Raw genomic sequence first — 14,105 nt, forward strand, 5'->3', positions numbered from 1 at the left:
TTTTTTTTTTTTTTTTGTTAGAATTATAATCCATTTAATGATGTGGCGTTTGTAAGCAAAATAAAAATATAAATAACATTTTGCTTGATTATAAGATTTCATGTTATTGGAGAAAGCAGTGAATCAAGAAGATTGTGTTTGATTTAGTGAATCAATATTTAAACGTCGTAACAGAAAGTAGAAAAAACGATCTGAATGGTAACTGCGGCCAGGGCAGACAAATCCGTCTGCGGACCAGACCGCTCTGTTTTAAGTGTAGACAACAGACCATTACGGTCCAACTGTATTTATAAAGAAAAGCGGTCCGCAGTTGGTCCACTGCGGTTTTGTTTTTATTTTCTGTAGACTGCACCACTGCGGACTACACATGATGAATGGTAAATAAAAAGTAGTCTGATCCGCAAATAAATTTATTCGCTCCAACCGCTGCAACCATTCACACTCTAACTTTTATTAACAAAATTTGTATCATTTATTTTCGCACATAGATATAATTATATCTCAAAAAAGACATTATATACAAAGAATCAGAAAGTCCTTGGCTACCAAATATGTTTTCCTATTCATCTTTCACATCTCTTTTTTAAAAATATGTGTACACTAACCAAAATAATATTAATAGGATTTGAAAATCAAACGCAAGATTTGACAGTTTCAACACATGAAACAATACCTACTTTAATATATAGATTAAGTTTTATTTTGTTTTCCGAAAATAATTATAGTACGAGACAAAAAGAAAAATAGGTATAACATAGATGAAAAAGTATGTCAAAATAGCCAAGGAGACTGCCTGAAACCTAACCCGCAAGATTCAGAGGAGTTTCAAATTATTATACCTTTTAAATGCATAATAATCCAAAACCCATGAACTTCAAATTGAATCATGGAGGTGAAAAAGATCAGGCAAGTCATCCTTGGCTATTAAACATAACTATTTTCGCTATGTTAAACCTCTCTTCTCCTTTATTCACTTCATAACTCTCTAGATGTCTCTCATTCCTCACATGCATGTGCTCTCTTTTTATAATCTTTGAGAAGGAATATAATATATGCGTATAAAAGTTTCTAAAATTATCTCTTCTCTTTTTGCATGGGCTAAATATAGTCAACTTTGAGTTCTTTATCACGGGAATATGTTCTTTTAAATGGACCATTTTCGGGTCACTAAGATAATATTCTTTTCGGTTCATTCACACAAAATTATATATCAAAGTTAGCGAGTTGGTTTTGTAGTGTTTCCACAATAGTGTAAAAACTTTAGATTGTCGAATGATTTCACTTCTGTTTATATAAAATAAAACATTGTTCTTTTCTGTGAGTTTGAATAAATAAATGAAATCAAATGTATATGTAAATTTAGATGTGGTTATTTCAAATAGTATGAAACAATTGTTTAAGTTGGTAAATTCAGACATATATATAGATTATAATTCTTTGAATAATTTATGATGTTAACCAAATGTCCATAGCTTGTTTCTCTTCCAAATGTACTTGGGATTTGATTCGTGAAACCTCGCCGAGAATTTCTTGGTCACGTCTTGTCTGGTTCTCTCAAGCAGTCCCACGTTTTTCCTTTATTGTGTGGCTTGCGATTCGTGATCGGCTCTCCACTGGCCAACGTATGCGTCTCTGGAGACAAACGCAGGCCTGTCCACTATGTGGTGAGCGTAATAAGACCAGATATCATCTGTTTTTCGCTTGTCCATATTCATTTTGTATTTGGTCGTCCTTAGCTGCTCTGCAATCCTAATCCAGTTTGGACAATCGGTTTGAGAGAACTCACTCGCCAAATTTCTCCTACTATTGATGCTACTCCCCTACATCTTCTCTTCCAAACCGTTATCTATTTTTTTTGGAGGGAGCTGGGCGTATCCATAACACATGCTACCTCTCCTACCACGCCCTTACTGGTTTGATCACCGAAGAGATCACGCTGCGCCTACAAAGTCTCCACCACCTCCAACACTCCCCTAGTCCTCTTTTGGTCCGTTAGCAAGGCATTCTGGACCGCTGAAGCTTTGTCTTTAATCATTGGTTTTTAGGCTTGATGATGCTCTGTGTTTACAAGTTTTACCCAAACTCATGTAAATATTTTTTCTTTTGTTGATTAATGAATTTGATATTTCAACCAAAAAAAAATGTCCATAGCTCCACTGAAAAGCAAATATTATTATTTAGATGTTAATCTATTGGTATATGTTAAACTAGGTAGTCCTACCAAAAAAAATTGTTAAACTAGGTAGTTTTAGATGTCCATAGCTCCATAGTTTAAAAAATAAATATATATCATCTACTAATAGATTAACATCTAAGTAATAATATTTTGCTAACGTGGGGTAACTCATCGTGGCTTGATAACTGTTCTCAACTTATTTCAGATCGCTTATTATTCTCACTACTTTGTATATATGCATACTTTTTAGTTGAAACTCGAATGATAAATTAATAATAAAAAATAACTCTCGTTAAAATTCTAAAATAGGAAATTTTTGATGATATGTTGCATCTTTTTATTACCCCTTTTGGATATTGAAAGGTTTGACCGTTAAATTAAAGAATTAGAATTCTACTTTTTTGGGACAATGCCGAATCAATCCACGCCCATCATTTTTTCAAAGTAATCGATTCTTTTCTATATTATCATATTTTTTCATATACGACTGCTGAGATTTGATATGGTTAAATGTCAGCGTCATATAAACATGTCGTTTTATTTGTAGTTTTAGGGGCACTTTGGTATAAACAGATGTACATGTAGGCAATAGAGTTCTGATGTTTTTTGAAAATTGTAAGCTATTTAAAACGAAAATTTTAAATGTGCAAATGAGGATAACTCATGTATATAAAGTTTTTATTTTATTTTATTTTCTCTGCCTAATCAATGCGTTGTATACTTGTCAAATTGTTTTATTCACGTATATCTGCTCGTTTGTACGGTAAACCTACTATTTTTTTTTTTTAAACTCATGTTAATCATTCTTTGTAGGTAGTTTAATTTCTATTGTAGGTTTTAGTGTCACAAAAACGAATTTGTAATTTATATTTTATGTTAAGTAAACATTCAAATAACTAACTGGTTATTAGGAAGGTTTTAGTCTGGACTTCTCAATTAGACTAGGTTTATAGTAAGCTTTGTAATTAAGTCATCACATTTATATTTTTTTTTCATTGTAGACAATTTTGTCAACAGTATGAGTTATGGAGATTTACATTATAGCGTTACTAAAACAAACCTCAGACTACAAGTCTTAGTTATAATAGATTTTTTTGTGTATGAATTAGCCTTTAATTATCATCGTGTTGACAGCTCTGTAGAGATGCCAATTTACATTGCAAAAGGATCCTAGGTTGCATTTAAACCTGTTGCAGCGTAAACCTAACAAGGTCCAAGGTTCGTGGATTTCGAAGAAATGACCGAATGACAAACAATGATAGAAAGAGAAAATGGTTGAACCAATGATCAAAATGGTTGAAACTTAAATTATGGTTTTTTTTTTCATTAATAATCAAAGCTAATGAACTCTACGTACACGTACAACCCACTTAAATACTAATAGGAAAGCTATAAAACCCAAATTTTAAGATGAAGATAAGATCAAACATATACACTTGAAACCGCGGTTTCATCACCAATACCATGCAACATTTCACTATATACATGCAAATAGCCTTAAAATCATCAGCATTGTGTCTCCATGATTTTTCTTGTCACGTCTCTCTAATTTTGGATGAAGGTAAACGTCGGACATGAGAGAGAAGAACATATAAGGATAGCCAAGGAGACTGCCTGATATCTTTTGATGAGCGAAATGGTCATTACTTGTTATAACTTATAGTCACTTGTCAAATATGACATAACCATTTTACTCAAAGAAACAGGCAAGTCATCCTTGGCTACCAAATATGATTCTCCTATTCATATTTGACATCTCCTTCTAAATAATGTGCGTACTCACCACATACACTATAACAAATGCTTTAGAAACTAACCGGTAAAAATTGACGTTTTTGAAACATATATAACACTCTAACAAAGATTGAATATATATAGTTGAACTGCATATTTATAGTGATTCTGAAGACATTAAGGAAATTAGGTGTAACATGGATGAAAAAAGCATGTCAAGATAGCCAAGGAGACTGCCTGAAACCTAACCCGCAAGATTCAACATGATTTTCGAACTATTATACTTTTAAAATGCATAATAATCGAAAACGCATGAATCTAAAATTGAATCATGGAGGTGAAAAAGATCAGGCAAGTCATCCTTGGCTACCAAACATGACTCTTTTCGCCATGTTATACCTCTCTTCTTCATTATACGCTTTACAACTCTCTCTATGTCTCATTCCTCACATGCATGTGCTCTCTTTTTTTATAACCCTTGAGAAGGAATATGTGCTTACTGATTTCTAAAATGATCTCTTTTCTTTTTGCATGGGCTAAATATAGTCAACTTTGAAATTTCCATCACTAGAATATGTTCCTCTAAATGGACCATTTTTTGGGTCATTTAGATATTATTCTTGTCGTTTCATTCACAAAATTATACATCGCATTTCATTTATGGGTGTAAGAGTTTCTCCAATTTAGAAACTTTAATTTACGTTGTCGAATCATCTCGATTTTGTTTATATAAAATAGACCTATATATGTACATTTTAGATGTGTATATTTCAAATAGTTTGAAACTATTGTTTCAGTTGATAAAATCTTTGAAGAAAGCCTATTGTAGCCAACTCTAGTTTCAAACTATTACACTCAAACTTAAAAATCATACACATATTTAAATTATATAATGTTAAGTTTGAGTGTAATAGTTTATGATTTTTATATAGAACCGTAGACATATTACTTAATAGATAGCTTAAAATCAATCAATAAATTGGCTATAGATAAAAAAAAAAAAAGCATTTTAACATACGTCGGTCAACTCATTGATCTGGTTGATAAAATGTTCTTAATATATTTCATATTGCATACATACTTTTTACTAATAATAGTAATCGAGTACATATATATATATGTACTAAACGGTCCCTTTTATCTAACTGAAAAGTGTAAATAAAAAACTATTCCTTCGAATTGATCATGCTCTGCCTTATGATATGGGCAGGTTATTCTTCACGTTTTTTTCTAATTTAATTTATGATAAAAAATCGTTTTCCTTAAAATTCCATAAATGTAAATTTTGACGATATATATGTTGCATTTTTCTTCTCTTTTGTATATAAAAAAGGCTTGACCATGAAATGAAAGAAAACAGAATACCTTTGGACATTGCGGAAGGTATAAAAAGTAGTCGATCCTCCTTTCTTCGTATCGTTTATATTACCTATAGTTGAGAATGTGATTTTATTTGGTTCGAGTGTCTTTTTGGTATGCATGTTCTCACAGATATTGTTCACTGGCATCTGTTGGATTTTTTTTTTTTTTTTTAACAAGCATAGTCCGCAGAACAGTTTGCCCCAAAAAAAAAAAGAAGTCCGCAGAACAATGTTCAATATTTTCTTTCCAACAACATGTATCTGTGTGAATGTTAACGAGTATCATAAGCGACTAAAACTAAAATTCCCCAATTTAAATTAAAATTCTACAAAAATAAACACCATGCTCATGTAATACAAAATCCATAGAGAAACAAATTAGCAATAAATATTAGTCTTTAAACATTTGTCTTTCTTTTTTTCTCTACAAAATGGTTAACCAAGTTTTCAAAATCAAAAATTCTAACTACTATCTTTAGATTGATAAAATAGTCAAGTCATTAAATCTTTCTTGTGACATAATAGGAAACAATTTGGTAAAAGAACGTCTACTCACTGTATGAACTTAAAGGCTTAGCATCAAATGCTCGACTGAAGACGTAACGACAAGTTGAAACCAAAATTAAAGAGACAAGTGTACAAATTAAAGAAGTTCTCATGGGATTCTCGTCGTTTCTCATTTGAGGTACCCATCTTTTCTTTCTCTTATATTTTTAATTTTTTCAATTATTTTAATAAGAAATCGATCTCATTGGAGATGCTTTGATATCTCTCATTTTCTTTTATTAATTAAGAAACTAGAGCTCCATGTTTGTGCCACGATGTAGTGTGGTTAGTCGCCTCTTGTCTCTGCGGTTTGGGTTGGATAATTACAAGTTCTGATTGTCCCCCCACGACCTCTTTCTCTGTGAATAGAGCCTATGATGCCTTAGTTCTAGTAGCGGAAGCACTTGAATTGTGTAATGCGCTCATAATGGCAGCCGGTCAGCCAGATTTTGCCTCTCTAACGGTGTTGTGGAATTCTCAAGTCCTGGTTTCACTCATCAACGCTAGGGAAAGTACTATAGAACGTAACTTAAAGGGATACAACATGATATAACTTTGTTAGAGCTAAAATCTGATAACACCTTTTCTATCAAAACAATTTCTCAAAACTCCTTCAATGGTAAAAGGACAATATTACTCTTAATGAAGATTGTTTTAGGTTAAATATAATTAAATCAGTAATTGTTCAACGAAAAACACAGTAGCTCAGTGGTTGCAAGCTCCATGCGCACGCGCGCGCGCCCAGGGTTCGAATCCCACTATACGGGGTACAACTGGTACAACTAGGGTGCAACTAGTACAACAAGGGGATATATGGTACAACTATGCGAGGTGCAACTGGTACAACTAGGATGCAACTGGTACAACTAGGGGATATATGGTACAACTATGCGAGGTGCAACTGGTACAACTAGAAATCGGGTATGTACGACTAGGATGTTTAATATTCTTTAAAAATTGTTAGAGGAGTAGTTTCGTCCTTTCATTAAAAAAAGGGGTAGTGAGAATAAGTGAGGGTAATGCAGAAATGAATTTCTGGTATAGGGGCACAAGAGATGAATTCTCGTTTTGAGAAATATGACTTTTATTTTTTTTCCAAAACTTCGGCCGCTTCTTTTTCCTCAAGTTTGCACAGCTCTGATGTAATACTAGAGCATCAAGAGGAGACAAAATTTCTGATTTGGATGAATTATTTTGAGTTATTCTCGCACTGTCTGTAGTAGTTTGCTTTCTCCACACACATAAATTAATGAATTCGTTAAGAGCAAGAATATATATTTTTTTCTCGTAGGTATAGTTAAAGGTCGATTGTTTAGTAACGTTAGACTTCATGCTCGAGATTTTACATTTGTAAGATCTATGTCTTCAATTTAGAACTCCAAAACTTTTTCAATGTTCCAAACAAAACTGGTACATATAGTATTTTTGTCATTTTCGATCTATTAATTAAGGAAGCCAAGATAACAAAAGTAATTGTGTTTCAGAAGAGAAAATAATTTTTAGCCTCTTCTACCATCTGAAATCTTTGAAGAAAGCCTATTGTAGGACGGACTGACTCGAGCAATATAAGATTGGCGCCGGTCTTCCATTTCTAACACTTCGGGAAGTCGATTCAAAACACGGTTTTGTAGCTTTTGGTTCCATTATGATATCCCATTTTAGAGAATTGATTGTTCTGAGTAACTCCCTACTTGCCGAGTAGAATATAACCAAATCCGGTCTCATTGTGAGTAAGCTTGAGGAAGCCTAACTAAGATTTTGAATTTCCGCTCCAAGATACAAGACATGAGGTAGCCTATAGAGGCCACATGGAAAATTACCTTCCATGATATGATCACCCAATACCATTCAGCACCATATATAGAGATTCCGATTTACTTCCACGAGAACCATACCATAAGAAGAGCTTTCCATGAAACTTGATAGCAAGACTCATTTGAGGTTGGTGGGACCATCCGATCAAGTGTATTAAACTGAGTCAATAGCCAATTAGTTATATCCTCCCAAGCTATATGAATTATCGAGAGAGGGTCAAAGTAAATTTATTTGAAAATGAAAGGATTCAGTTTCTTCCACATATATCACATAATCCAAGGCCCCAATCGCTTGATTTTCATGTATATACATTGATGTATACACAAAATGTAATACCTTATATACACTATATATAAACATGCAAAAGCCTAAAAAACAACCAACATTATTCTTTCCATGAATACTCATGTCGTGTGTCTCTTATTTGGATGAAAGTGAAAGTCTGAGATGAAAGAGAAGAACATCTAAGGATAGCCAAGGAGACTGCCTGATATCTTATATAAGTAAAATGGTCATTACTTGATATAAGTCATACTCACTTGTCAAACAAGACTACATTAACCATTTTACTCAAAGAAACAGGCAAGTCATCCTTGGCTACCAAAGTATGATTCTCCTATTCATCTTTGACATCTCCTTCTAAATAATGTATGCATTCACCACATCTATTATGAAATGAAACATGCTTAGAAACCTATCTAAGACAATTTGAGATTTTCGAAATTAAACACAACACCTTTCAAAGATTGCAATATTTTTATAGTTAGTGAATTTATAGTGATTCGGAAGACCGAAAGAAGTAAGTAATAACATGGATGAAAAAGCATGTCAAGATAGCCAAGGAGACCGCCTGAAACCTAACCCTCAAGATTCAACATGATTTCAATTATTATACTTTTTAAATGCATAATAATCCAAAACCCATGAACTGAAAATTGAATCTTGGAGGTGAAAAAGATCAGGCAAGTCATCCTTGGCTACTAAACATGACTCTTTACGCCATGTTAGACCTTTCTTCTTCATTTCGTAACTCTCTATATGTCTCATTCCTCACATGCATGTGCTCTCTTTTTATAACTCTTGCGAAGGAATATATGCTTATTGATTTCTAAACTTATCGCTTTTCTTTTTGCATGGGCTAAATATAGTCAACTTTGAATTCTCTATCACTAGAATATGTTCCTCTAAATGGACCATTTTTTTTTGGGTCATTTAGATAATATTCTTGTCGGTTCAATCACAAAATTATATACATCACATTTCATTTTCGCAATCTAGAAACATTACATGTCAAATCATCTAGATTTTGGTTATATCTAATTAAATAGTGTACATTTTATATGTGAGTTTTATTAAATCAGTGAAAAATTAAATGCAGATTCAGATGTGGTTATTTCAATCAGTATGCAAACCACAAATATATTACCAATTGATAGTTTAATATTTAAAATATATTGGCTAAAGATAATAAGCTTTTTTCCACATATATATTCCATGTGGTTGAGAAAATATTCTCATTTTATTTCATGTTTCTTATTGTGCTCACTACTTCACATACATTCTTTTTACTATTTTGTTGAAATACTAATTAATAATTGCTCAATCGAGTATATATATACGGTCCCTTTTATTTAAGTGCAATATGTAAGAAAATGATCCTTTGAATTGATGCTTCTGCCTTATGGTATGGGCAAGTTGTTGTTCTTCACTTTGTATCTCTCATTCACATTAAAATTCAATTTCCTTAAAATTCCAAAATAGGAAATGTTTTGTTGAGATGTTGCATCTCTTTATCACCTCTTTTGGATATAAAAAGGTTTGACCATTAAATGAAAGAATCAGGAATACCTTTATAAAATCCACGCCACGCCTATACATTTTATAAAGCAGACAGTTCTCTCTCTTTTTTTTTTTTTCTCTCATATCTTTATATTACCAATCGTCGAGATTTGATATTCTCTGAATGTCATCATCATAACATCATGTCCTTTTAGTAAGTCTGCAGAATAGTGTTCACTATTTTCTTCCAATGAGACGATATATATTAGACTTAGAGCATGAGAAGACACCAATTGTTTTTTTTTCCTGATGAAGTCTTAGAAGTAGTAAATCAAAATTTGTAAATTCAATTAATTTTTATATGTTAACTTCAGTTTATTAGATCAGAATAAGGACTTAGGAAGCCAAGAAACTAGACAGCGTATGTAACGGTGTCCCAAAAGAGAAAATACAAATCAGGTAGCCTCTTCGCCTAGCAATAGAAGCCTGAATCTGAATAAAGCATTCTGTTGGAGGGACCGTCTCGAGCAATATAAGATTGGTGACTGCCATCTTTTGTAATACTTCAGGCAGTGGACTGGATACAACACAAGATTTTGTAGCTTTTGGTTTCATAGATGATATCCTTTTTCCAAAATCGATTTAACTCCACAACATTTCGAAACGACAACCACTTCTCTGGATAATTGATCGGTCTGACAACATGTCGCCTTGTAGAGTACATATCGCAATCCAGTCTCATCATAAGCACTAGGATCCCCAAAGAACACTTTGAATCTCCAGATAAAGGCATTTCGCACATGAAAAATTACCTTACGCGGCCTAATCACCAATACCATGCAGCACATAGAGATTCAGTTTACATTCCACGCGGATCTTAGGTTGCATTGGAAGCATACCTTAAGAGGAGCTTCCATGAAACNATTTTATTTCATGTTTCTTATTGTGCTCACTACTTCACATACATTCTTTTTACTATTTTGTTGAAATACTAATTAATAATTGCTCAATCGAGTATATATATANGTCGAGACTCATTAAGTTGGTGGGCTCATCAGGTGTATTGGATTGAGTGGATAACCAATCCGCGTTATCATCCCGAGAGCTTTTTGAATACCGAGACAAAGCAAAACGATTCCGATTCTCCCACGATGTAACATATTTCAAGGCCAAAACATAATTGCTAGATTTTCAATATAATATTGATGTATACGCAAAGTATAACACCTAATACATTCACTAAATATATATATAAATAGCCTAAAAATCACCAGCATTGTGTCTCCATTACTTTTCTTGTTGTGTCTCTCTAATTTTGAATGAAGGTAAACGTCTGAGATGAGAGAGAAGAACATATAAGGATAGCCGAGGAGACTGCCTGATATCTTTTGATGAGCGAAATGGTCATTACTTGATATAACTTATAGTCACTTGTCAAATATGACATAACCATTTTACTCAAAGAAACAGGCAAGTCATCCTCGGCTACCAAATATGATTCTTCTATTCATCTTTGACATCTCCTTCTAAATAATGTGCATACTCACCGCATATAGTATAACAAATGCTTTAGAAACCAACCGGGCAAATTTGACGTTTAAGAAACGTAACACTCTAACAAAGATTTAATATATTTATTTGAAGTGAGTTTATAGATTCTGAAGACATTAAGGAAACTAGGTATAACATGGATGAAACAAGCATGTCAAGATAGCCAAAGAGACTGCCTGAAACGTAACCCGCAAGATTCAACATGATTTTCGAACTATTATGCTTTTAAAATGCATAATAATCATCGAAACTTGAACCATGGAGGTGAAAAAGATCAGGCAAGTCATCCTTGGCTACTAAACATGACTCGTTCCTCCATGTTAGACCTCTCTTCCTCATTATATACACTCCATTACTCTCTATATGTTTTGCCTTATTCTTCACATGCATCTGCTCTCCTTTTATAACCCTATAGAAAGAATATATGCGTCATTGTCAAAAAAAAAAAAAAGAATATATGCGTATTGATTTCTAAAGTCTGCTTTTTTTTTTTTTTTTTTTTTTTGGATGCATAGGCTAAATATAGTCATCTTGATTTTTCTCTCTCTAGAAAAATGATTAGAATTTCAAAACAATATAAATATTTTTTTTGGGTGCATAGGCTCATTTTTATTGTTGTTGTTGTTGAATTTGCCATCACGGAATATGTTATTTTAAATGGACCATTTTTTCGGGTCACTAAGATGATCTTCTTGTCGGTTCATTCACAAAATTATTCTAGGGTGAATTTGTATGATAACAAAAATAAAAAATGGTATGTAAAAAATAACCAACTAATTAAAAATAATAGATGAGTGATCATTAATTGGTCAATGAAAAATTATCAAAAGGGCAGTTTTGGTGGTGATGGAGTAGTGGTAACTACTAACTGGTGGCCAGAGGAGGTGGCCGGTGGTTGGAGGTTGGCGACTGGAGGCGGTGGCCGGGTGAGGTGGTGGCGGAGGTCCTCCGGCCGGAAGTAGTGGCAGCGGTGGTCTGGCGTCAGTGGTGGTCCGGTGGAGGTGACCGGTCGGCGACGGTGGTCCGGCGGAGGTGACCAGTCGGCGACGGTGGTCCAGCGGAGGTGACCAGTCAGCAGCGGTGGTCCGGCGGTAATTTGGGGGAAGTGATCGGTTGGCGGTGGTGGTCCAGTGAATTGAGGTGGTGATGGCAGTAGTTAGAGGCGGCAGTGCTCTGGCTGCCGGAGATGGTGGTGGTGGTAATGGTAGGGGATGGTGGTGTTTGTGGTGGTAAGGGATGTGGTTGAAAGTTAGAGTTAGTAGGCGAATTATAATTTTTTTTGTTGGTTATACACTGCAATTTCTCATTATTGTATATCCCTCATTATTGTATATCGTATTTCATTGGTGGCATCACAAAATAAAAACATCACGTTCTCGTGTTGTTTAGATGTTTAAATATCAATGATTTTTTTTTGTTTAAGTCGATGAACTGAATGAAAATTCAGACGTGGTTGGTTCAATCAATCTGAAGTAACCGTTTCAGATTCAATGATAGCTAGCTAAATCGAGTATGTATATTAAATTGCCCCTCCCTTCGATCCAAACTGCAATATGTAAATTTATGTTCTTTGAATTGATTCTTCCACCTTATGGTCTGGGCTAGTTGTTCTTGACTTTTTCTCTAATTTAAAATGAAAATTTTATTTTCCTTGAAAATCCAAATTAGGAAACTTTGCATGGGTATTGAAAGGTTGGACCTTTAATTAAAGAATCAGAATGCCTTTGGCATATATATATATATATATATATAATTTTCCGACATTTCTTTACCATTCATTTGAAAGTCTTCTATTCTCTTTTCTGTCATCCATATCTTTTTCATTACCAATTGTTAAGATTTGATTTTGTTCGAATGTCGTCATCATGTGGTTTCACTTAGTATACACCAATATTATTCAGTGGCACGTCTGGGATAAATAGTAACAAGCGTAGCTGTACTCTGGAGAACATTGTTAATCATATCTTTGAAAAATTGGTAATATCTAAAAAAGACTAAAACAACACTAGTCAAGAATTATAACGTTATGGGAATTATTTTCGTAACCGACACGTAACAGCTATAAAAATATGGGCTAATGTTGGATTGGGCTAATTAAGGCCTATCACTTAATTACAGTATCATATCATGTTAAGACATTTTCTTTTGGCTTATTTTATCCCACATCGTTGAAACAGAGGTTGCTCTCAATGAAACTTAGTGTATAAAAAGGATGCTCCATTCATCATACAATTCATACCTTTCTCGGCCTTTTGGCTAAGATCAAGTGTAGTATCTGTTCTTATCAGTTTAATATCTGATATGTGGACCATTGGTTCACATGATATTAACTTTATTTTTTTAAGGGAGGGAAATTCATTAAGATGGCTTGCTATCTGAGTTTTCGTGAGTCGTCCATGCGTTGCACTATTGCACGGACCTGGCTCATCCCCACCAAACATAAGTCCAAATTTTTATGCATTGTGGAATTATATAGTCCAAGTGTCTCACACAATCGTTAATACTTTAGTTTTGTAGTACATTAAAATCAAGCTATCAATATAGCTCTATATATAATCATGTCATGCTTCTATATATGTTCGATTTTTGATTCAGGCCAAAAGAAAGTCCCATGCCAAATTCGTAAAACTCTCTACTCGACGAACTTCAGATGTAAAAGTAGACATCTAAAGTCAACATTTTAATTATATATACACTATATCGAAAATATAATTAGGAAAGGAGATATCTTATGTTTTATTATTTGTAATTCTTTCTACCTTTTAAAAAAGAATTTAAAATTGAGCTGATCAATCAAAATCTTTCTTGGTTCTCTACAATCTCCATCTGAGTTTTGTTTTCTACATTCTCTAAACATGTTAGAAGGATTTGTAGTGATGAAAACTCTATCATATATCCAACACCTCCCTTAAAATTCCTTTGTTTCCGTTTCTGCATAATTCCAGTAGCACACAAAGTGCATGCGTCCATCAAGTAATTGTAAAACAAGTAAATATGATGTGGCTTATTCAATTTGTAAATATAGATAACGTAAAAAAACAAAAAACAAAAACGCATGTGCACTACCTCTACGATCCTAAGACTTGGCTCACCTTGCCATATTGCTATTTCTTCACTTCTCAATTACTATTCACAAACCACTA

This window comes from Camelina sativa, chromosome 9 (genome assembly GCF_000633955.1).
Source record: "Camelina sativa cultivar DH55 chromosome 9, Cs, whole genome shotgun sequence".
NCBI lineage: Eukaryota > Viridiplantae > Streptophyta > Magnoliopsida > Brassicales > Brassicaceae > Camelina > Camelina sativa.